The 23808-nt window shown below is 41.0% G+C and overlaps 1 protein-coding gene across 1 annotated transcript in view; it reads right to left on the bottom strand.

Moving 5' to 3' along the window:
* Positions 1-21843, bottom strand: part of LOC311252866 (uncharacterized protein) — a 146231-nt gene extending 124388 nt beyond the window's left edge. The window contains exon 1 of the mRNA XM_084346471.1: positions 21792-21843. The gene's annotated coding sequence lies outside the window, so the exon portion shown is untranslated. The remainder of the gene's footprint in view (positions 1-21791) is intronic.
* Between the last annotated feature and the right edge of the window lie 1965 nt (positions 21844-23808).

The following is a 23808-nucleotide window of genomic DNA, read 5'->3' as shown; positions in this document are numbered from 1 at the left end:
AAACAGACAATATAGTCTTGATACCTAGACGTAATGGGTGGCATTATCTTTTTATTAACTCGCTTATATTTTATATGTATGTGTAGATAAGGGTAAAGATAAATGTCAAGGTGCTCCTAAAATGTCGCTTTCCATTTTTTTTGTTTTTTTTGGAGGGGCCTATTTTAATTTGGAATGAAAGAGTGAGATATGTGGTATGACTGACAATTATTACCTTAACGCCATGTACAGTACATCTTCCAAAGCAGTTCAAATGTCAATGCATGTCTTGGATTTTATAACATATCGTATTGAGAGGAGCAGAGCCTCTGTACGGGACAGGACCAGGAGTCAGCGCGAGGGTATCCAGCTGTCAAGTTATTAGGAGTGCATTAATGCAAAGCTGATGTTTAAATGATATGTTATTTATTTTTAACCCATGATCTTTTTATCACCATAACCAAGTAGGTGTTTTATTTGCCTAACCTTAACGTTGTTGTTGTTGTTGTTGTTGTTGTTGTTGTTGTTGTTGTTTTTGTTGTTGTGCCAAACCCAAACCAAGTCATTTTTATTTTTTTGAGCCTAAATCTAACCAAACAGCAGCAATTTCACAACATCGGTATCATTCCAAAATGCATCATATGTCAATCTATGCAAACTGTTAGTCAGTACACTTTATTTTGAAAGTCTACCAGACGTTGTAAATAACATATTACTTGGCCAGAGCCTGTATTTTGAAAGTCTAACCGGATGTTACAAATAACCTATTAGTGCTTTGACAACTTCAGAATGACAACATGTTGTACTGACGGACTTCCTCTTCTCTACCTTTCACAATAAGAGTCCCTGATATACCAGTATACAATGTGTTAATGCTTATCAGCGGGAATTAAATTCACTTAGGTTATCGTATATTTGCTGTTTAACTGTAAAGCATATAGATAAAGCCAACATGTTGTAGCATCAGGGTCTATGATATGGAAAAAGAAGTACTAGAGAGTAAGTGCACTCACTGTTCACACTGTGGGAATCACACAAAAAAGTCCTAAAACCAAACAAAAGCTCTTTTTCTTTTAGGATATTCTTCTCAACAAATTGTGGATTTCATTACTCCAGTAAATTAAGTGGATGAAGTTGTATGAATAGATGGCTGCAAGTCTTGGTATTCAGAGGTCGCTGGTTCAGTTTCCAGTGAAATAGTTGTAATTTCTGTATTCAGTGAGCATGAATAACTTGTAAAGTTTTTAGGTTCCATTCCTCGTCTCGGTGTTCAATCTGCCAGGCGGCACATTTTTGCCACCTCTCTTTCAGAAAAATAAGAGAAGAAAATTGGTTAAAAAGTAAAATCAGTGAAAAGTTTAAATTCGTATAAAAACACAGCCTGTGATGGATTGCAGGGATCCAGTTTTCAACAAAAGTCTGAGGTTATGTTTGCCTGTGAGCACGAACACATCAAGCTGTCACGTTCTCCCATACAAACACAAGGTGGAACAGACCGGGGCGACCCTTAACCTTGACTTTCTCCGTCCTCTCCTTACAGAAGTCTAAATGTTTCACTGCGTGCTGCTACGCTGCATGTTAAGCACTTCCATCCAGAGCAAACTTTACCCAAGTGCATCTTCTCCTACCTAATTGAGTTAGAGGATGCCATCTCCTCTGAGAACAGGACATTAAGCTTCCCTCTCAGGGAATGGCGGAGGAAAGTAAATCACTTTTAATTAGAATAAACCTTAAGATTAGATCTGGCCTTTCCTTCTCAGTCATTTGCATAGCTCCTCTCAATACCGTCCAGGCGGCGGTAACTGATAAGTGGGATTTGGAGACGAGAGAAGAGGTTCTGGGGTTAGAGCCAAAACTGTCTAACAGGTGATTTAGAAATGGCTGAGCGGTGTCCCATTATTTTTATTGTGGGGATGGACTCAAATCATAAATAGTGGAGATATCTTTCATACCAGCAAAAATACACACTTTGATGTATTCAAAAGTGGACCTGGCATAAAGTAGTTGGTTAATTTAAGTAATAACACAAACTCAGATTTTTTTTTTTTTTTTCCCAGTGACTGAATAAACAAGCTGTGCTCAGAGGAAGATAAGGTCCCCAGAACACTGTTTGTTTATATGTGGCAGACCCTGCCACCTTTCTAGCTTCAAAGTAACACAGTATGAAACTGTCCTTTAAGGCCAGTTTGTTTATTCAGTTTATTCAGTCATCAAAACAATGAAGATCTTTCTCCTCTGATTCAAATTTCTCGCCCAAAACTACATAATGCTCCTTTAATCTTAAAAATGAAAAACCAAAGGATTTTATGAACTGGAAACCCTCACGTTTGTACATTGAATTGTTTTGTGCACCAAACTACTCACACACACACACACCCACATTTAAGTCAGTGACACCGATTCCCTCACACTCAGCAACAGGCGGATACTGAACACTGCATTATAAACACCTTCATCATGAACTCTGAACCTCTCTATCACTCTGGCTGCCTTGAGTGACTGAGAGAGGACTCTGTGTGTCACTTACACAAACGAACCCCGCCTCCTCCCTTTCCCTTAATTAAATGAAGCCGGCCGAGTTATTCTTAGTTGAAAATGTTCCCTCTGTGGCTTTATGTGTTTGATCTTCCAGGAACATCTCAAACAGGTTTAGAGGTTCGGTGTCTGTAAACGACATCTGCAGAGATTTAACAAGCGACATCTGCAGAGATTTAACCAGCGACGTTTCTGTTATGGGACGGACTTTGGCTCCGTAAGTCTGTAGGACTGGGAGGACCGACGGTGGAGCAAAGCAGGGACATGAGGGGAGAGAATGCGAAGGACGGACGAAGCAACATGCACAGAGGCGGTGACTGAACCCCACTGAGGGAGATGTGAGGGGACGTGTCCCAATCTCCTCTCATTCAGAGGTGACAGTCCATCTGTCACCACCGTGGAAGTCCGCAGGGGGATCAATGTCTGCTGAGGTGGCCAAACCAAAAGCTATCTGCATCCCCATTAGTATTCCTCCGCGGTGGGGCCCCGGGCCGTCCACTGCATCGGCCTCCTAGCGCAACTGGCAGCGCAGGTGCCACGTCGATAGATTGATAAGACAAGCCAGACACGGCCCTGGAAAGCCCGCGACTGGACGAGTGATTTAACCCCCTCTGGGATAAACTTTTAAGATCTCACGCTGGCAGCAGGCGAGCACTTTCATATACACAGCGCATGCATATGCGCAAGGGGACACACACGAGTAGACACACACACACATACACACACGTGAGCGCACGTATGCGGCCCACACCGAGAGCAGATATGGACATCTTACAAGGATGAATGGCCAGCCCGCGAAGGACGGCAGGACAGCATAATAAAAGCCAGACGAGGCATTAATCCTCCTTGTGGGGTTCGCTGATGTTTGCAGCATTATGGCAGGCCACTTACATTTTTCACGTCTCTGCTGTGTGAGTGGGGGGGAGGAGGAATTAGAGAGCCACCAGTAAGTGTACTGCTAAATCACAACTATGTGCTTGGCATGTTGTGTCATCATTATTAGACGGCAGCTCAGAGGTAGTGGGTGTTTCTGTGAGAATAACACAGGTAATGCGCATGCAGCCCATTTGTTTAAAGGAATAATACATCTTTTTCATATCTGTCCTTTAAACAGATGCTACAGCCAGGAGCCAGTTAGCTTCAGTTAGCATAAAGACTGGGAACACAGGGAAACAGCTCATATTTAAGAGAAGAGATCACCATTTTGAAAAAAAAAAAAGCATATTTACTTTCTTTACTTTACTAGAAGAAGTTTATCACTACTCTCATATTTGTCCGTTGAATATGATGCTAGAGCTAGGAGATGATTAGGTTAGCTTTGCATATATACTGGAAATGTGAAAACTAGCTTGGCTCTGTCCAAAGGGAACAGAATCTGCCTGTAAAGAGAACTGCAATGCTCACTACTGAAAATATCGTGTTTGTTTAATTTGTATGAAAAATTATATAGTATAAAAATTACAGATCACCATTTTCCGTAGGAGACACCAAAATGTTGTTCGTCCCCTCCAGATTAAACAAACGAGACATAATGTTTTATTCAGTGAGCTTTGGATGTGCTGGTGGTAGATTCTGTTACCTTTGGACGGAGCAGGGCTAGCTAGATTTCACGTTTCCTGTATTTATTCGAAGCTAACCCAGTCGTTTACTAGCTCTAGCATCATCATTCACGGGCAAATATTTCAACATTCTGGTAAATGCACCCATACACTGACTTGCCAAGAGTTTGAAGTAAAGATTGAAACCACTCAAGTGTGTATATGCTAAAATGAAGACAGGAGATGGTTGGATTAGCTTAGCTTAGCATAAAGACTTGAAGCAGGGGAGAAACAGTGAGCCTGTAAGGAACTCTCACTTTTGAACATATCTTGTTTTTTTTAAGTGAATTCAAAGCCAAATTTTAAAAGTAAGAGTAGAAGTAAACCGGAAACAAAGCCAGTCATTTGCCAACCGCCAATAAACCTTTATGGTGCGACATGTGAGAGATTTTGTTGAAAAAAGTAACAAAAAATATCCACAGACTTCTGTGTGTTATGTGGAAGAGCTATTTACGGAAGTTAGCATGTTAACCAGCTTGTCCTGGCAAGTCCATGTCCAAAGCTCACCGTCTTGACCGCTTGCTGCATGGCTAACTGAGCTAAGTAGCTAATGGCAGCTATAGTTAGCAGCAATTAGCGACAGTTGACCAATTCTTACAAGAAGAAGAGGGAGAAGAAACTTAACCGCTCACTGTGACCATCAGCAGAAACAGCTGATCAGTCATGTAAATTAAATGTTCTCTGAAATGAATCAGAAATTATTGTTCATCTTCTTTTCTTTACACAAGTGAGTGTTAAGAAAGATGAAGATTAGGCATACTTTATTTTTAATAGCGCCATTTTTTAACAATTTTTTCTAATAAAACTTCAAAATGTGTAAATAAATTTGTTGAAAAATTGTTATATTCCTGACCAGAAATATATTACTAGCCATTTACTTATTTATAACAAACAAACATCCGATGGAGACAAGAAGATTAACTTCAAACTAACCTTTGTGACTTAAACAGGGCCACGGGGCACAACGATACCTCACTACAATTTTTTATTTGATTTTCTGGGCCAAGTCTGTCAGGCCGGTTAATAAAAAAAAACAAGTGAGCACTCCATTTTATGAGTGCAGATGACCTTTACAGAGCTCGGGCTGCACTGACGGGATTTCAAGCCACCAATTAGCACTCTGGTTTCTGCTCTGGTGCGATCCCAGGTCTCAGAGAGAGACACGCATCCCATCAACAGCATTAGCATATAAAGCAGAAGGCAGGGCGCATAACGCGTACGACTCGGTCAACAACAAATGGATACAAAAAGGGGCTCATGGAGTAGAGGTCACATTGGATCACACTGTGTGGCAATGCGGTAGCTTTGAGCTATATGTGTGGGAAAAATGTATTTTATGCAGTTTAGTTTTTGACATTAAAAGGGGCACTATGTTGTTATGTACTCATATTTACAACATTAATGAGGTTATAATACAAACTCAGAAATATTTATTTTTTCCATAACTGAATAAACAAGCTGCTCTCCGAGGAAAACACTGTTTGAAGCTAGGAAGGTGGCAGGGTCTGCCACATATAAACAAAGTAAAAAAATATGAGGGCGTTTGCTCATTTAGACGTTAAAACAGCAAAACAACAAACAGTCTACGAAGATCTTTCTCTCCTGATTAAATATTCTTTCCCAAAACTACATATTGCACCTTTAAAGTAAAATAATAATATACAAATTGGCGTTTTAAAATGCTGATAACTAAGGACTGTATAAAAAAGGTCACAAGTAGGTCTTCGAGCCCGATTCTCTCCATCCATGAAAAATGACACCAACAACTGCACACATGCACTTCGAAGATTATGCCCCAGTAAGCACACTAACAATGTGGTCAAGGGCAAGCATAATAATGAATTGATTGTCCTCTGAGAGTGTCATAATGAATGTGAATCAGACTATGCAGTGTGCTTTTAACAATCAATAAGGCTATGAATTGCCACCGCCGTCCAGGTGATTGATTATATTCATTTCTATTTAAGCATAATGCAGGGTGAGATCAATTATGAATATCTTCTATCGTCCCATAAATTAAACAAACATCGAAGGTAAAATCAAGGCATAAAAAACATGGACTCTCCGCTGTTTATTTTTTTTATTTTTTAAAACCAGGGAGAGCGATAGAGAGAGAGGGGGAGGAAAAAAAAAGGCTATTCTGAAAATTAATTTCCAAAGAGTTGTCAATATTCCTGAAGTGTGGCACATGCAGCGCCTAGCTATGGTGCTGCATTAAGCTTTCATGAAAGTGAAAGTTAATTAGATATGATGACTGAACTCCCGGGATCGTAATTAGCCGAACTGCGTGACTGCTCTCCTGTAATTAAATGTCATTTTCCCTCAGTTCAGTGAGCCTGAAAAAAAAACGAGGCGAAGGAGAGGAAGAAGAGCACCGCGGCAGAAAATGTCAGTTACAACAAATTCACCTGTGCCCTGTGGTCTGATCCCGGACGTTTTGCGGGCGAGTCAGGCGCCAAAAAGCGGGTTTAAGCTAGTAGTTCTCACTAAACTAATAAAAATGAGCCTCGGTCTCACACCGAGCTGGTTTCATAGCTCTCTCTGGCATTTGGATTGTGTTTTTGGGGGGTTGGACTGTGGACACACGGAGGTCGCGATTGAGTGGAAACACTCAGGGTTAGGGTGAGAATGAAATGTCAGATTGCTTCTACGGTGCCGTCTTGGCAGGTGTCATATGTGGATAACCCCGGGATAAGAGAAAATAGAGAGCAGAGAGGAGAGAGGGAAGGGAGTCGGCCCAACAGAGTGCACGGCAGGTCTCGTTGTCATGTGCTGGAGGAGAGGAGTCAAAGCTGCAGGAACCAAACTATTGACTGACACCAGAGGACACAGTGTAAGGACGACCGTGACAACAACAGCAACCACAACCCCTGCTGAAGAGTCCGCTGCTACAGAGTACAATGCCGCACCCTTTCTCACAAGTCTGTTTTTGTAGCCCTATCTTTAGAGGTGAATTGTGTCTTTTCAAGATGCTGCAAAGAAAAGTTTCACCTGATAAGAATGCTAACACGTCACTTTTAAGAGACACGTTTTGGCATGTTTTTCAATCCTGTGACCTTCTAACCTTTGGAAATCATACGACAAAGTAGAGTTTATATCAATCTAGCACCAGGGTTTGGTAGTAACAGGTTACATTACATCTTAATGATTATAGTAACATTTTTTAGGATTACTTGATTAGATTTTTCAATTACTTCCTAAAAGATAGAAGTTTTAAAATGATGAAACTCATGAAAAGTACAGGGTTCTTCAGACAAGTGCTCCATTTTGTGGCGGACGTACTTATTATTATAATATATTTCAGGACTTTGTCAGCAACACCACCTTTGACATTTGAGTTTCATTCGTTTGTGCATTCATATTTGGTTTATTTTGCTCATTTCAGTGTATAATTCCCAAAACAATTGCGACAAGCAAGACGAACATTACACATAACAGGAGCAGGAAGAAGAAAAACACCTTGCACACTTGCCCCTTTCTTAATAATAACATAAGATACTATAGATACAGATGGCCATGACTTTTTGTTCACCACTTTTTGAAAGTTTAATAATACACTTATTATATGTATGTATTATATTATATGTTTTAGATATGAGAATAAATGTAAGAAAACATATACATTATCTTAATTGAACAAATTTGAGCAGCTTTTCTGCTCTTTGTTTTGTTTTTTAACAATGATTTATGGATAAATGAAGCTTTAAAGTGTCAATCTTGCCAAAATGCAACCCAGGCTTTTTTTGTGAATGTACCCGAGTCAAACCTTCATGTAAAAGCATAATTACGATGAAAAAGCCACTTTTAAGATGTACCGTAGTTTAGTTTTCAGGTCAAAATCATTTTCAATTGCGTGCTAGGGGCAGCTGTATGGTAGCATCAAAATCGCTATTTTTCAAACACTAAGAAGACTCAACACAACATGAAACTTTGCTTGTCGTATCACCAGGGTCTCTACACATGAACACAAGCATTGAGAACATTGTTTGTGTACACAGAGTTTACTAAAAAGAAGGTTTTTGAACAACTCACGTTAGCAGTAGCTTGCTCCGCTCGTCACCGTCCTGCCAGTCGAGAAGAGTCGATCCCCGAGTGCGGCGTAACATGGAGGAGAAAGCTCCATGTTACGCCGGGGATCGACGCATAGCAAGCTACTGCTAACGTGAGTTGTTCAAAAACCTTCTTTTTAGTAAACTCTGTATTATTTTGCCAAATACTTTGCAGTAGTTGTTTGAGCTTTCAAATTACTGGATGTTTAACAATACTAATTATAACAATGAAGAGGAAAATTGGCCATGGGACTTTTTCAGATCAATATTTAAACGTTTTAAGCAAGAAAAAAAATCTTCATAGGCATTTGTCAAGCCCTGTATCCCTTTTGTGTGGATAATAATGCACTAATCAGACATTCTAAGCTAAATGCATAGCAACATGTATACAAACAATAATGACAAAGCAATTTTGAGGGTGTAGACACAAAGAGTGTTTGCAGAAAAATCAGCCACTCGTACTGCAACAACAATATGATCCCCCTCTGGCTTCCCACCCATGCAAATTATTCAATTGAATGGCGCCCGTCTAGGTTAAGTGCTTCTTCCCCCGCACAGACCTGGCTCTCCAGTCTGGGTGTTACCTTAACTGACTTATTTGAGATCAGTTGGCACAAACATGAACCACAAATGAACATTTCCATATAATAATGCAATTTTCTCCTGTATGTCTATTTCTGAATACGTCGGGTATTTCTCTGAGGACGCATTCATGATCGCACGCATGAATGCATGGACGGTGGATGTCATTGATAGGAACACCCACAGGCTACGTTCTGTGTAACAATTACTCATTTTACTGTCTCTATATAGCGCGCTCTCTCTGATGAGATATCACTGACACTGGAAGAGACAGTGTGAGCGGGGGAACCTAATTACGTCTGCCCGATGGACAGAAAATGATCACTGTGACTGTAATAAGGCTGTAACGTGTTTGCCTGAGAAAACCACCCGGGGTTCCCCGCAGCGTTTTGAATTAGAAAAACGTCGGGTTAAAACCCCACCTGTGTCTCTGACTCAATCACTAATGTGGAGTCACTTCACTCACCATCCCTGCTATGATCACACTTGTCCAATTATATGCATCAGTCACGGCCATAAGACCCCCAGACAGGCTCCAACTCCACTTTAGAGCACTCGTTTCCTTTTGATGAAGTTTTGTCCGATTAAACAGCTCTTTAGTCAGCTATCGGTCCAACTTGAGGCCAAATCGAGACCTCCAATCAGCAAGTCTCTATAAAGTCTATCAGCAGTCTGATAGAGTTCTTCAAGTAGGTGCAAAACTCAATGTATCAGCAAGAAACAAAATTGAGCACTACCCATTTCACCATTTATGATAGGAACTAAGGTAAGGTACACATTGTGTTTTTTGTTGGGATCCAACTGGTTCTAGTACTGTAATTTTGTAATTCTTAAGATTTCAGGAGCACAATTTGGTCTGCATTTTTCCCACATTTAAAAAAGAAATCACAATTAGGGTTTCAGTGAGTACACTGTAACAACTTATGTACGTACATTACGCAGATAACTTACGATATGTTATGTACATGACCCAAGTAAACTACATTACTATGTTAGATTAACTCACAGCTGACTTTCGGTTTCACATGGGACATTAACAGCGTTAATGACTGTGTCGACAGTAAAAATATTGCGATGGATGATGGCATTGTTGTTGGAGGAGGAACCACTGTACCACAATTCCTTTCACCCAGTCATCCTCATTTGTATGCAGACTTTGTTGCTCTTTATACTACGTCGCCTGACTTCCTCGTACTACGGCCACGAGTGGTTGCCACCGACAACAAATTTTGTAAATAGTAAGCTGCCTCTGCGGTCGATCTAAGTGGCTGTTTTTCTGATGAGAATGAGCTGAAAGATGAGGCATAAACTGAATCCAAAGTTAAGATCTGTACTTTTACGTCACTGAGATAAGCCTCACTGGTTACTGTTCATTCTTAAGATATCATGTCACAGCTGTATGACGTTTTCACTTTTACTGTGAAGCAGTAACAGGAAATTTATTTCTCACCAGAGTTGGAAACCGTTCATCAAAAATGTGCCTACGAAACAAGAAAGAGGTAATTTTCAGCATTTTCCTGACAGTGGATCAGTTTTGAATATTGCAGGGGGTAATGAAACAAGAAGGAGCAGCCACAGTGAGCTGGAAGATGAAGAGCTGCTGCACACCTACAGCTCCTCAGCAACTGTACTGTGCCCTGCCCTCTTATATTGGAAAAAGACCAATTATTGATTTCTTTTTCTATTAAAAGAATGTTTGTTTGGCTTCGCTGCAGATTTGCATTCGCTCTTCAGTTCTGACAAAGTAGCTGCCAGAGGAGCGTTGGCTGTCGTACCAAATGGCGCTCGCAGTTACTCCCTGCGAACGCAGGTGACGAGGACTGAAATCTTCCGGATTGCAATTTAAATTTAATTAAGAGTAGCATTACAAGAATTGAAGAAGATGAAATCAAAAAACCCCAGCAGCCCCCCAGTGAAATGGGGGAGATCCTTTGAGCTATAGTGCAGATATTAAGGATTCATCATCTGAATATTATTCCAGGAGGAGTCTTTTATGGCTGCTTTAAATTGGGTGATTTTATGACTGCAGCAGTCTATGTAATATAATCACATTAAACTCCCTTAAAGGATCCTCCTAAATTCTCCTTATGCTCACCTGATCCCTGATCACCATAGACCTGACGTGAAAAAACAAACCGCTGTGATTTTTCCCCGACTGAATCCTTCCCCTGTCGCCGGGGACAACGGCGGCGTGCCAACCAGTTTTCACAAACTGTCATCGCAACAACTCAATATAGTCGACACGAAGTCCTACCGTACAACAGTTGTCTGTTTTGACCTTTTCCTCCTCGCCACAGCTTTTCGATGGCAGCATCTGTCCTCCAGCTATACTGCTTTACATCCTGCCTGCCTATCTGACTGCCCGAGGGCACTTAAGGTGTCTACTGCTAATTCCACCTGAGCCCTTAATTACCTCATTAATTTAGGCTGACAGGGTAGGTTAAAACCCCTCTGTGATCCCCAGGCTCCGTACACGGACATTAGCCACTGAACGCGAGGCCGTAACCCCGGTCCCCTTTTTTGAGACCCTTAAGTGTTTAACAAGGTTTATACCTAATCCACAACTTTATCTTTATGGATCTTTGCCTGATTTTTTTTTTTCTTTCAAAAAGCAGTTTAATTGGCTTACAGTTGAACTAACATCACGTAAGTGCTTGGCGACGGCGGAGAGTCGTGTGTGAAAGTGGGTTTTAGGCACATTACGCCCAACGTGGCAGCTAAGCCAGGATAGCCCCCCTTATGAAACCATCAGTTGAGGATTTCCACTGTGGCTTTAGCTAAGCCATCTCCCATCCGGATCTATTCTATAAAGACGGTCACTGAAGGAAATACAATGGCTTGAAGCCTCCTGGAGATCCTATCTAGACAGAGGAGTAATAAGGAGAGGGGCTGAGAGGAGGGTTATATTGGTCTAGGCTGGATGGCATAGAGGAGAAAGGAGGGCCATCACACGTGTCCAGCCTTGACTGAAGACGGTATTAAAGAGGGAGGGAGGGGGGGAGAGACAGACAGACAGAGATACAGAACAGACACAGAGGAAGCGATAGCGAAGGAGAGCAGGAGAGGGTGAACGAAGGAACGGTGGAGAGGAAGATTGATGGCTGACGCGCTCCCGCTAGGTGATTTTTTTTTTTTTCCCCATCTCTCCAGACGAAGCCGGCGTCCAGGAGCCTCCGCTTCTGCCACAGAGGAGAGGAATGGGCAGATGGCGACAGGAGAAGACGGCGATAAAATCACAGAAGTGTTGAGGAGATAGAAAAAGGAATAGGGAGATGGTTTGCGATAATGGCGAAGATTAAGCAAGAGCGAGGAGATGGTTGAATGGAGTGTTGAAGGGGAAAATTGGGTTTGAAAAAGTATGATAGAAGTATGAATGAAATAAAAAGAATGGGTTTATAATCAAGGTTTGTTTAAAGTAGAATTGTCACTCGCTGCTCCTCTGTTTTCCTTTACACACAGACACTGAAATGCATTGAACGTTGTCCGAGTGAAATTCATTCATCAACAGCTGGGGCTCTCGGCCACATGTGCAGGAGAGAGCAGCAAACTGGGCTAAATGGCATAACTCCATTTAATATGTAAAGCAGTCATTTGTATGCTTTGTCATATTTGTGGCATTTGTGTGTAAATTGATATCTTGATTAAACTACAAGAACAGAACAATGAATGTGACAGTTGCATTGTCGAAACTGACATTATATTCAGTCAGTATCACTGAGTGCACTCAGAAGTTAATCTATTAATTGATCAGTTTTGACATAATTACATAAGCTCTGCTCTGACTGTAAAAAAATGGCCTAGATTTCTGTACTGAAAATGGTTCTGAGATTTTCACATTAACAAGATGCATTCAACACTCAACTGTTTGTTGTCAATGGTTTACCGCAATAACCTTTTAATGCACCTCCTGTATATTCAGTATTTACCTCACTATAGAGTGGTTTTCATTAGTTGTGGCAGAGTCCGCCATTGCAATGTTGGATTTGAATTGCCTACCTAAGCCAGTGGGATTGCTAGCTAATAACCTCAAAATATGGCACAATTTCCCTCCAGGTTTTCATAAACAATAACTTTTCAGTTGCCACTCAACCGGTAAGTGTTCAAATGATAACAATTTTACACATTCACAACATTTATACAACCTGACGACATTTATACGAGGAAAATGGCCGCCTTGTGAATAGAGTCAGCGTAAAATACAACTGTAATTTAATCTAGGTTATATCAGCCTCGCTGTTCGCTGCACTGCTGAATCGGACACGTGTTTATTTTTGCACATGAAAAAGAAATGCACAAGTTCTCGCACGCAAACACTGTATACTGTACATACGGTATATATTAATACTGTATATGAACACATACATACCTAAACATGCAAGCACACTTCTCCCTCACTGTCTCCTGATGAAATTGTTTCTGCACTGAAAGATGTTTGAGATGCATGAAAGCACACTAAGAGTTGAACAACAGCTTTAATATAGATACAATATATAGGGCGACTATAAGTGCAACACAACTGAAGTTCGCCACAACTGCAGTGTTTTCCTCACAAGTTCCCATGACCCCGGGCTACAAAGGCTGCAGCGTGGATCAGTAAAGTCAATGCACCGTAAACCTTCTATGATGTATGATGCCAGGCCTTTATTTTGTTCAGCTCCAGTGTGCTTTTGTATAAAATGAGCGCTATATTTCTCGCACAAAGAACTGGATATGGATTTCATTCTCTCAAGTCATGTCAGATCATTTGACTTTGGTGGAGAGTTCATTGATTTGCAAGAATTGAGATTTGCCACTTGAGTGACCCTGTCGATTCCTTTGATCGTGCATCGTTTAAAATATATCAATTAAAGAGAAAGATGAAACAAAGCATGTCCTTTAATAGGCATGCTTAAGGGGAAAATGTGACCACGTCTTGGCACTGCTTGAATGAACCTGCAGATACCAAACTTAAACATTAAAACTTGTAACACATTTAAGGACACTCTCCTCAGACAAAGCATCAGAAACTTGTTACCAAACAATACATTAGCTACAGTTTTACAATTACTTGTGCAAACATGACCCCAAAACTTTGTTTCAGAAACGCTCTCAACACAGAACACCTCGAGGCGACAGCAAATGCAATAAATGGAAAAAGATGATAAGAGATATGAAAACTTTTCCTATACCAACTTTGCTAAACTAGGCCGAAGCTAACACCGTGCAATAAATCATACCAATTTCCAACAAATAACTTGATAATAGTCAAGGCTACTGTATAAAAGTAGAGCTGAAGCCCTGTATGTCCTTCCCATACCTGCGGGCTCACTTCCCATCCTTTAAAAACATCGAATAAACTATACTCGCAGTTTACAGGTCCATTAAATCAACTGGGATAGTGGCGGAGAGCGAAGGGGAGAGGTATTACATTTGTGTTATTGGTCAAATATCGCCGGCCTGTGAAGGAAAAAAAGGTGATAACCAGCACGGGCCTGGCAAATGGAGAAAGTGGGGGGTGAGGCGGGGGGTGGGTGGATATGTCACAGCTATGTCCTTTCTGATAAGTGAGTTTTCACTTGCCTTGAAACCCCTCCCCACTGTAATAAGAGTTGACACCTATTTGTGACATATGACTGTATCTCTGATTGCCTGGGGCGTGATAGCATCCCGACGCCCCGCTCAGCTGGCGATGGAGGGATAGCGAGAGTGAGCGATGGAGAAATACAGGGGTTTGTGGCTCAAATGTGCTGGTCACTGCTGAACTATATCTGCGGGAGATATGGAGGCTCAATGTCGGAGGTTGGGGGCAGGAAAATTGGAATGTGTGCAGCCTGTGTGCTGTTTGCTTTCAGATGTGTTTGATGGCATGTAGGAGTAGATGGATGGCTGTATCGATGGATGGCAAATTACTGGCTACCTCGGGGAGTTTGTTTATGCAGGGCGGAGCAGAAAAATGCTTCTGCAAGGCAACTCCCACCAACTGCGTGATCCCCAGGTGTTCCCGAGCCAGCTGTGAGGCATTTGCCCTCCATCACAGCTTTGGTCACCCCTGGGGTTCCTTCACAGGTGGTCATGCCCATTACACCTCCACTGGGAGGCACACTTAGGACCGCATGACTGAACCACCTCCACTGGGGTCTCACCATATTGTGAGTTTAAAGTGGTGCTATGTAGTTTTGGAGAAACTCAGAATTTGAATATTTACAATATTAAGGAGGTAATAAAACAAACTCAGAAGTACTTATTTTCCCATTAACTGAATAAACAAGCTGTGCTCAGAGGAAAATAAAAGGTCCCCAGAACACTGTTTGAAGCTAGAAAGTTGGCAGGGTCCGCCACATATAAACAAAGTAAAACATAATGGAGCTGTGTTGTCCTTTAAGGTCAGTTTGTTTTATTTAGTTTATTCAGCCGTGAAAATAAAAATACTGTTTGTTTATTTAGTCCCAAAACTACATAGTGCACCTTTAAAGTTATAATGTTCAATGTATTTATATTGTATGGTAATATGTAATTACCTCATTATATAGTTGTTTTTATTCGTCGTGGCAGGGTCTGCCGTTGGAATGTTGGATTTACAATACCTACCTAAACCCATGAGCTTTACAGGAAATGATGCAGCATCCTATGTAATTTAATCTCAAATATATCAGCCGCACTGTTCACTGTACTGCTGACGCAAATACATGTTTGTTTTTGACGATGTAAAGAAAAATACACAGGCTCCTACATAAATACTGTGTACAGTATGTATACATAAAGCATATGCACATGTACAGAAACATTCACGACTGAATCACCTCCACTGGGTTCTCTCCAGATGGACGACGAGAGGCAGAGCAGACGTTCTTAGATAGTTAGTTCTTAGAGTTACCATTAGGCCCATAAACCTGGACAGAGCGCTGGCATAATGGACATAAAAATTGCTTTTTCTAGACTCTGGGAAAGTGTTGAAAACATAAAGTCTTCATGGTTTAAAGATGCATAATAAGACGAGTAATAATTGAGCTTGTTTGCAGTTTGAGGTGTGCTTTCAACAGTTTTACAGTCCGTTGCCAATAAAGCCGAGTGGTTACACCATATTCACTTTTCTTAATACATCCAAAGCAGTGCTTCAGTGCAACTGCGCTTTGTTGAAATATTTAAATAGTCCAGGAAAATAACGTATTTCTGCCAAGTCCTTTTCTCATGGTCAGTCACTCTCTCTTTGCGTCTCAACCTTTTCTTCCCCAGTGCCTCACATTCGTTCACCCTCCTAGGTGTTCAGGAAAAAAGCTTTTAGAGTTGAAAGAATGCAAGGGATGTATTTGTGTGGGTGTATTGCTTCGAGTGCCGTCGAGAGGTTGAAATGCAATCCAGGCGGGTCTTTTTCAGCAAATCGTCCTTGAGTTTGAAGGTATATCAGAATAAACACCGAGAATAAACGGTTTAAAATAACAGCAGAGGTAAAGTTACCACAGTAGCCATCATTTTATGCTCTCTCCCCACAATCATAAGGTAATCAGCGGGAATACATCATGACAGCTCTTTTACCACCTTACTCCTTCACTTTGGATATACATCCCCTACCTGATGGAACAAGCCCGTCTTTTAAAAAATGAATCTCATTGCTAGCCATTTTACATTCAGCAGGACGCTATTCGAGTGCACTTGAAATCTGCAGGCTGATCAGGCCGTAAAGACATCATGAAAGAACACCACTGGAGAAGCTGGATGTTCTCCATAAAAAAAAAAAAATCAGGAGACAGGACGAGGGACATGGTGCATCCCTGTCAACACGCTGACCTTGAACCATTTGACAAATGCCATGTTCGCAGATCTCATACCAAGATAAATGACAGAACCTATATGTGAGCTTTTTTATTACGCGTCTCAACTCTCAGATGAGCCTTTATTACATTACCATCATGCACCACTGACTGGTACAGGTTTTTAATAGGGTATGGGATGAGAAGTGCGGCTGGCTGATAACAATGCTTATGCACCACACCCTCAAGTTTACAGTCCATCTCACCCGACCCTTTTGCGCATAGTAAAGCATATAAAAAAAAGGTAGTGAAAAGTTACATTTTGAAATGCAGTATTTAAGCCTTCAGGAGAAAACATTTGCCATTTATGTGCAGCTGTGCAGCCAACTCACTGTTCACAGAGCAGAGGTTTGACACTGTGTTTCACAGATCAATGGCCTCTCCTCTGCAGTGTCCCTGGCATGATAAAACACACTCAGCTCACTCTGTATGCTCACGGAGTCTGGGCTACATCTAATGTGCCTGGCTAAGAAGGTCACCAAGGTTAGATAAAAACTAATGTACTGCTGTGTTTTGTTATCAATAAATTGATAGTCGACAGTTATAGATTGTTAAGCACACGTTATGTTTATGTCACACCTATATGTTCCCATGCAAGATACCAATCTATAAAAAAAAGGCATGATAAAAGCATGTGTATTGTCTCGTGGTACTGCACAGAAGATTTGCAAAACCTAGAAGTACCAACTTTAAAATAATTTTCGGTATACTGTAGTATAAAGGTTACAAGCCTGTACGCCCACAGCCTTGTCAAATCATCTCAAGTACCCCTTCATCAACACCATCTGTCATGTTCCAAGTGTGTTCATTCGAATTGATTTTTGAACAGGATGTTATTTAACATTATTTATGATATAAGAAATCAGTACAATATTTTTTCATACAATTGAACTGTCGATGTTTAGGTCGGTTTGGTCAGGTTTGCATTTTACTACAACACTTAAAGTGGCAGAATCTGCTTGTTTCAACCTTTATCTATTGATTTCATCTGACTATTGCAACCATGTGACCATTAGCTACTTAGTTTAAAGTATTCCAACCATTTATCCATGACTTTTAACCATTTCAACCATGTATACAGTAGCTACTTTTGGCTAAGTATTCCAACCATTTACAGTATACTTTACGTTTAACTATTTCAACCATTTATACATGACTTTTAGGTAACTATTTCTAATAGTCATCCATTACTCTTGCTAGCTTTTTGAGAGGTTCATGCTTAAGTTGTCTATTTCAAAAATTAATCCACTACCTTTAACTTTTTCCACCTTTAATCCAATATTTTTAGCTCACTATGTGAACTTTTCATTCATTGCTTAAGCTATTTCAATGATTACTTTTCCTTTTAGACAACCATTTAGACTTCTCTGCTTGGTAAAGAGGTAGTTGACACATGCTCTCAACTGCAACATGTATTTTTTCAGGTGTTACAGCGGACTCAAATGTGGATAAATGTTTTCAACAAATCACATTTTCATCTTTTTAAATGAGTTGATCTACAACACAATCTTTTCATGTATACGCTGGCAGCTACACAAAGGGCCCCTGCTTTGAAAATCACTGCCTGCCTTAGTATATTGTTATTGGTAGATTCCAAAAGCAGACTGCATTTTTGTTGGTCTACTCAATTTATGAGGTTTGTAAGGATAAATACGGCGGACAAGATTAAAGTACATGAAACCATTCTGTAGTGGAACATTCAGAACCATTTGTCAGGCAGTAAAACCTTTTTGTGTTTCTATAAAATCTTCATGGATTCTTGCTGGAATATCTCGAGCCAGCCAAGGACCCATTTCGTATAATAACTTTATGTCATTCCTTTTCATTAACTTCAAATTCTGATAAAGCTCTAAAATTTTGAGCTAATAACCTTTGCAGCTAACGGAATAAGACTGAATAATGTGAAGTCGTCAGGCTCAGAAGTCGATGCTGCCTCCTGACCTTACAACCTGTAATGAAACGCATCTTTGGCCTGATGTAAAAAAAGCATCGCTACAATTAACTGAGAGTCTTTTTATTTTACTTTGAAGAAGAAGTGGCAAGTAAGTTCAGCTGCAGTTTATTCTTTTTCATAGCAGGAAGGTTGGAAAAAGTCCTGATCCTTTTGGGGCACAGGTGGTTTCAGAGGTGTCAGACGCCGACAATCCTCGGCCCCATTTAGGACTTATTTTACAGTCCTGACCTTTTTCAACACCAGACAGTGTGGTGTGTATTTTTGTTGTGTTGTTTGTCTCCCTGAGGGTCTGAAATGTGTTGTGGGTGTGTAATACTGTCTGTAAGAATGATTTCAAAGTTTCCTTCAAAAGAAAAACAAGCCCTGTCACCCAGCTGTGTTAGAGTTTACAGTTCAAAACCACCGTCTCAATTTAGGTTGCTGAAGTGTGCTTCGGTCCACCTTGAGCTATTGTTAATGGCGAGTTAATGACTGTTTGTGGAGCAGTAAGAAACCTCTTTGGCAACTGTTCAAAATTGCAGGTTACTGTAATACGTCTCGAGACTGTTGAAATTGTCACGGCCCTGATCGGGATTCATCAAAGGCTTCTCAATTAGGAGACATCTCCGCTGACACCAGAGAGCTTTTCCATCTAATGAAGTACCTCACATTATTGCCCTGCTAGTAAATTATTCAACTAAACTCCTGACGGGGGGTGGATGGGAAGACAGACAGAGAAGGAAAAAAATAAAAAAAATAAAAATGAAAGAAGTCTCCTCATCATTTTCAATTCATCACCTTTCTTCCATATTGCCCCGCAGATCACAGAGAATATTCAGCTAATCAGATTTATGATTTATCCCATTTAAATTCAGTCGACTTTCTCAAACGCTGAGAGATGGTGGGTGGAGGAAGAGACACGGAGAGAGACAGACGGAGAGAGAAGCAATTTATAATCTACAGAAGAAAGACACCTAGTGTGGGTGACCTCTATTTGAATGAATAAAGATTGGCTCTTTATATGTCCCACTATTGTGCCATTTCTAATGAGCATAAATTATTAACAGTTAGTGTCTCAAACTCAGAAATCGCAGGGCAGCGTTTCCCGATAACTGTTATTATACTCAAAATGTAGGGATTTTAAAAGCTGTGAGTGTCGCACTAATGCACAGCTATCTCTCTTATGCTATATTTTACCATTTTACTAGTGTGTAATCATGCCATCTTCCATTATGTTGCTCAATTTAGATGTCCTCAGTCATTATGACTGTATAGCCACCAGCGGGGCCGAACGAAAACATATTTGTGATTTGGGTGAAACAATCCTTGAAGCTAATTTAATTAGGAAAATAATTAGCAACAGGGTATGCTCTATTTCAACATGTGCCTCATGTAGAGTAAAATATAACAGTAATAATCACAATAATTACAAGAGAAGTAAAAACATTTATGACAATGAAATAAACCGAGGGCACACCTGCTATTAAATGTACATGGCGGCACTTGACTGCCCATTCAATTCATTTCCAATGGTGATTAGTTTAAACATAATCATATTAAATTAATCAGCTTGTGCCAGCAATTCAATAAAATATCTGCCCACTCATTTTTTAAAGATCTCACGTACCCATCATAATTGGTTAGCCATGGCAGCGTTGATTTATTTGGTTTAATTAGCTCAATAGTTAGTTGAATAAAACTACATTTACTACACTTAATTGCAGATTTTATCATTCATTATTAACAGATGACTCAATCATGTACAACTGCAGCTAAAAAAAAAAGAATGAGTTATTGAAGCGCTGCTCGCTCACTAAGTTTGAAAAATTATTAGTGCGTTTTAAAAAGGTGACCTGCATGCACAAGATACAAAACCTGTTCTTTGAAACCTTGCTCCATAGCATTACTGGTGGTAAAAAAAACTCAAATATCAATTTATGGGAAATAGCTGGAATACCCCTTCAACTACATACTACCATTGATGTAGTTTACAGACGTAGCCCTACGTCTATAGCCCTAAATCAAAAGAGCTCATCCAATGGAGGCTGCAGGAGAGACGAGGGTCCTGCGCACAAAATGCACAAGATCTGCAAAGAGGCAAGATTTCTCCAGCAAATGTGAGAGGGTTTAGAGGTGGAGGTTATGCTGAGCCAAAGCAAATTATGCCATAGCCTCAGCAAATAACGGTATTTCCACCAAAGTCATGGGCCATTCTGTGCAAAATGAAGTGGATTAAGCTAAGTGGTAACCCAGGTGGGATCCTTCAGTGACAAAGCACATAATTTCACATTGCATAACTTGCACACATTCAAGTGTAGAGGAGCCAAAAAAACGGAGCTTGATATTTTATATACAAGATGAAGCAACAAGAGGTAAGAAGGTGACCTGGAGGTGTAATACTTGCCAAAGGCACTCAACAGAGAAGAACGTTGGCAGTAATGACAGCTGACACCGTGTAATTTTGGTAAAATGTATGATTACTACACCAAGAGTGCAGACCAAAACCATGAGGGCAGAGCACATGAAGCAGACAGAACACCTTCAGCTGGTGCTGGTGATGTGAAGAGACTGTGCACAAGCTGACGACTGAAGTCTCTGCAGACGCTGCAGAACATCAAAATCCACTCCAGATTTTCTGTCCCTCGGCCGCAGAAGTCTCACAGGAGTTCGATTCACTTCTGTCATACAGATCACAGGCTCATTTCTCTGACCCCGAGGCTTACACCGGCCCAAAGAAAAACTATCCTAGAAGAACTGTTGAGTGTTTTTTTCCTCTCTTGGTTCAGTAATCAACAACTGGAGAGCACAATTCACCCAGCTTTAAAAGGTAAATCGAACATTTGGGCTGGGTTGCACCAACAAGGATTCATTTTTAAACCCTAGTAAATTACCGTTTAACTCACACCAAAGAAAGAAAGATTCAATTTAAACATTTCTTTAAACCTCAATGTAGTTTTTAACTCTAAACCTGCTAAATTTAATTCTGTGGACCAAAACTTTAAACTCCAATATAAATTTGTTCCACTATCAACTTTGAACATACACTTGTGGAGGTTTAACTTTTTAAATGGCTGCTTTTTTTTGAGATGGGTTAAGCAAAGTTCCTCAAAGAAAGTTAAGGGACAACTGACCAATCCTAAGTCCCGCCCATTTTGCTCTGTGCCCCAATAACAGTTGACCAAGCACAGTACCCAGATGATCCTCAGTCAACGGTTTCCTGTTAAACATACAGTATATGTGCTATGTGCTGGTTTGTCTATGCTGAAAAGAAAAACAAGAAGATGGTTAAAAGATGTTGCTGGGGGAGCTCAGGGGAGATGAAACCCACCGGAGTTACAGCTGGAGCCTCCTGTAGCTCAGCCGAGGTGGAAACAGGCAACTGGCAGGACACCGAAGATCTTTACCAGGGCAGAAACGAGGAGGTCAAGACAAAGCAGGGTCAAAACCGGGAAATCCGTCTGAGGAAAAACGCTGCAAAGTCTGTCATGAAGGCAAAGAACAACCTGGCAATGAGTGAGTGAGCCAGAGGAGCCTTTATACTGGCTGATTGCAGATGAGCTGCAGCTGAGAGTCCGGGTGAGGTGAGTCAGGCAATGAGGGGGGTGTGGCTGGCTGGCAGGTAGGAGCAGAGGTGAGATGAGTGGAAAAGTCCTGGAGGTGCAGACTGTGACAATCACAAGTTAGGTTGGCTAATGTTAGCAAAATGCTACCTAACTAATATATAATGGTTTGCTAATGTTACATCAAGAGGAGTTAGAACGTCAGATCACCAATGTCAGCCAGGTTGGTTGCTGACATATTTATTGTTAGCCACATAAGATCAAGGCTTCTCACATATTCATTAAAACCGGAATGACTTTGCCTCATTTTGCTTGCTTTTTGTACTTTCACAGGTCTGCCTCGCTGTGTCTGCATTTGGGCCCTCACCATATTGCAAACCTGGACGCAGAGATTAGTTTTCCACTGTGCAACAGAGCTCTGCTTAATTCTGATTCTGGATTTACCCATTTTAAACCTAGTTGTGTCAAACTCTAATTAGAACTAATCTAAACCCAGTCTAAAAGACACATTATGTCTTTATGGGTCAGGACAACATATTGCAAACATATGAATAAAACCAAATAGGTAAGCGAAGATGCCACATATACACACATTATTTTAGCGTGATGACGAACATGTCGTCTGTGCAGGCACTGGTATAAATGCACTGGCAGGGATAGTAACAAACTGGATGAACGCCAGTGCGTCTGTCTGCAGCATGTCACTGAGAACATGCCAGACTCCCCGTGCACAATAACTGTTAAAACATCCTAAAGCTATAAAGCCACATTTATGTTCAAGGGAGGAAAAACCAATATGATCAGATCACATCCTGTTTTCCACTCTGCCTGCAGCCAATCTGTGACACAATACTTTATTCTCCAGATAAGACACACATTGCACTCGCAGAAACACAACCTATCATTCATGTGATCCAGCGCTCTCTGTAATGAAATGGACGGGCGGTTAACAGGATGTGTCCATGTAACCGTGACATTTACCCTCGACTCATGTGTTCACTTAACGCACACAGGAGCCTTTAAAGATCTTGACAGCACAACGGGTACTTAAGTGATGGTGGTTTGACCCCGGCAGGTTATTTGCGCGAGCCTCTCAGTGCTTCAAAATACCCTCTGACCCCTGCTTCCTGTCTATCAAATTGCTTGGTTTGCCTGTCAACGAATGACACAGAAAGTCCATAAAAATAAACAATTTTGTTTTTGATATTAACCCCAAATTCTAGCAATATATGAAGCTTTCAAACAAAGATAAGAAAGAGTACATTTTGAGAGTGACACAACATGACAGAAGTGTTTTTCCCAGCTCTAAATTGGATCAGCAGAACGTTTTGTGGAAGGAGGAGCAGGCGCGTGGAAATTATTCCTCACTACCAGGAATCTCCCGGGCGACACAAATCACACTGAGAGGCGTAGCTGCCTTCATCGTTGGCCCGCCGCGCCAGGATAACTACACTCCAGAGCGCTCACACAGGTTGTCCACGCACAGGAAAGACAGACACAGGCGCTGACGCAGACATACCAGTGAGCATGTACACACTCAAATCACACACAAACAACTACATATCAAACTCGAACGCACACCCACACACTCGCAAAACGCGGCTGGGCTCCGTCACAATGAAAAGGGTGTGAAATGAGTCCAGGGCGTGTTGCGCTGTGGGAAGGCTTTTAACACATGCCTGGACACCGGCGAGCGGTCACGGCCCCTTACTGTGAGACAGTCAACGCCGCTTGCGAGGCTGGTGGAAAACAATTAGCTGCATCATCTCTCACTCAGAACTGAGT

Source organism: Pagrus pagrus (assembly GCF_965226575.1).
Source record: "Pagrus pagrus genome assembly, chromosome: 23".
In the NCBI taxonomy this organism is placed as follows: domain Eukaryota; kingdom Metazoa; phylum Chordata; class Actinopteri; order Spariformes; family Sparidae; genus Pagrus; species Pagrus pagrus.
The sequence above is the reverse complement of the archived record's forward strand: the minus strand, read 5'-3'. Positions and strand labels throughout refer to the sequence as shown.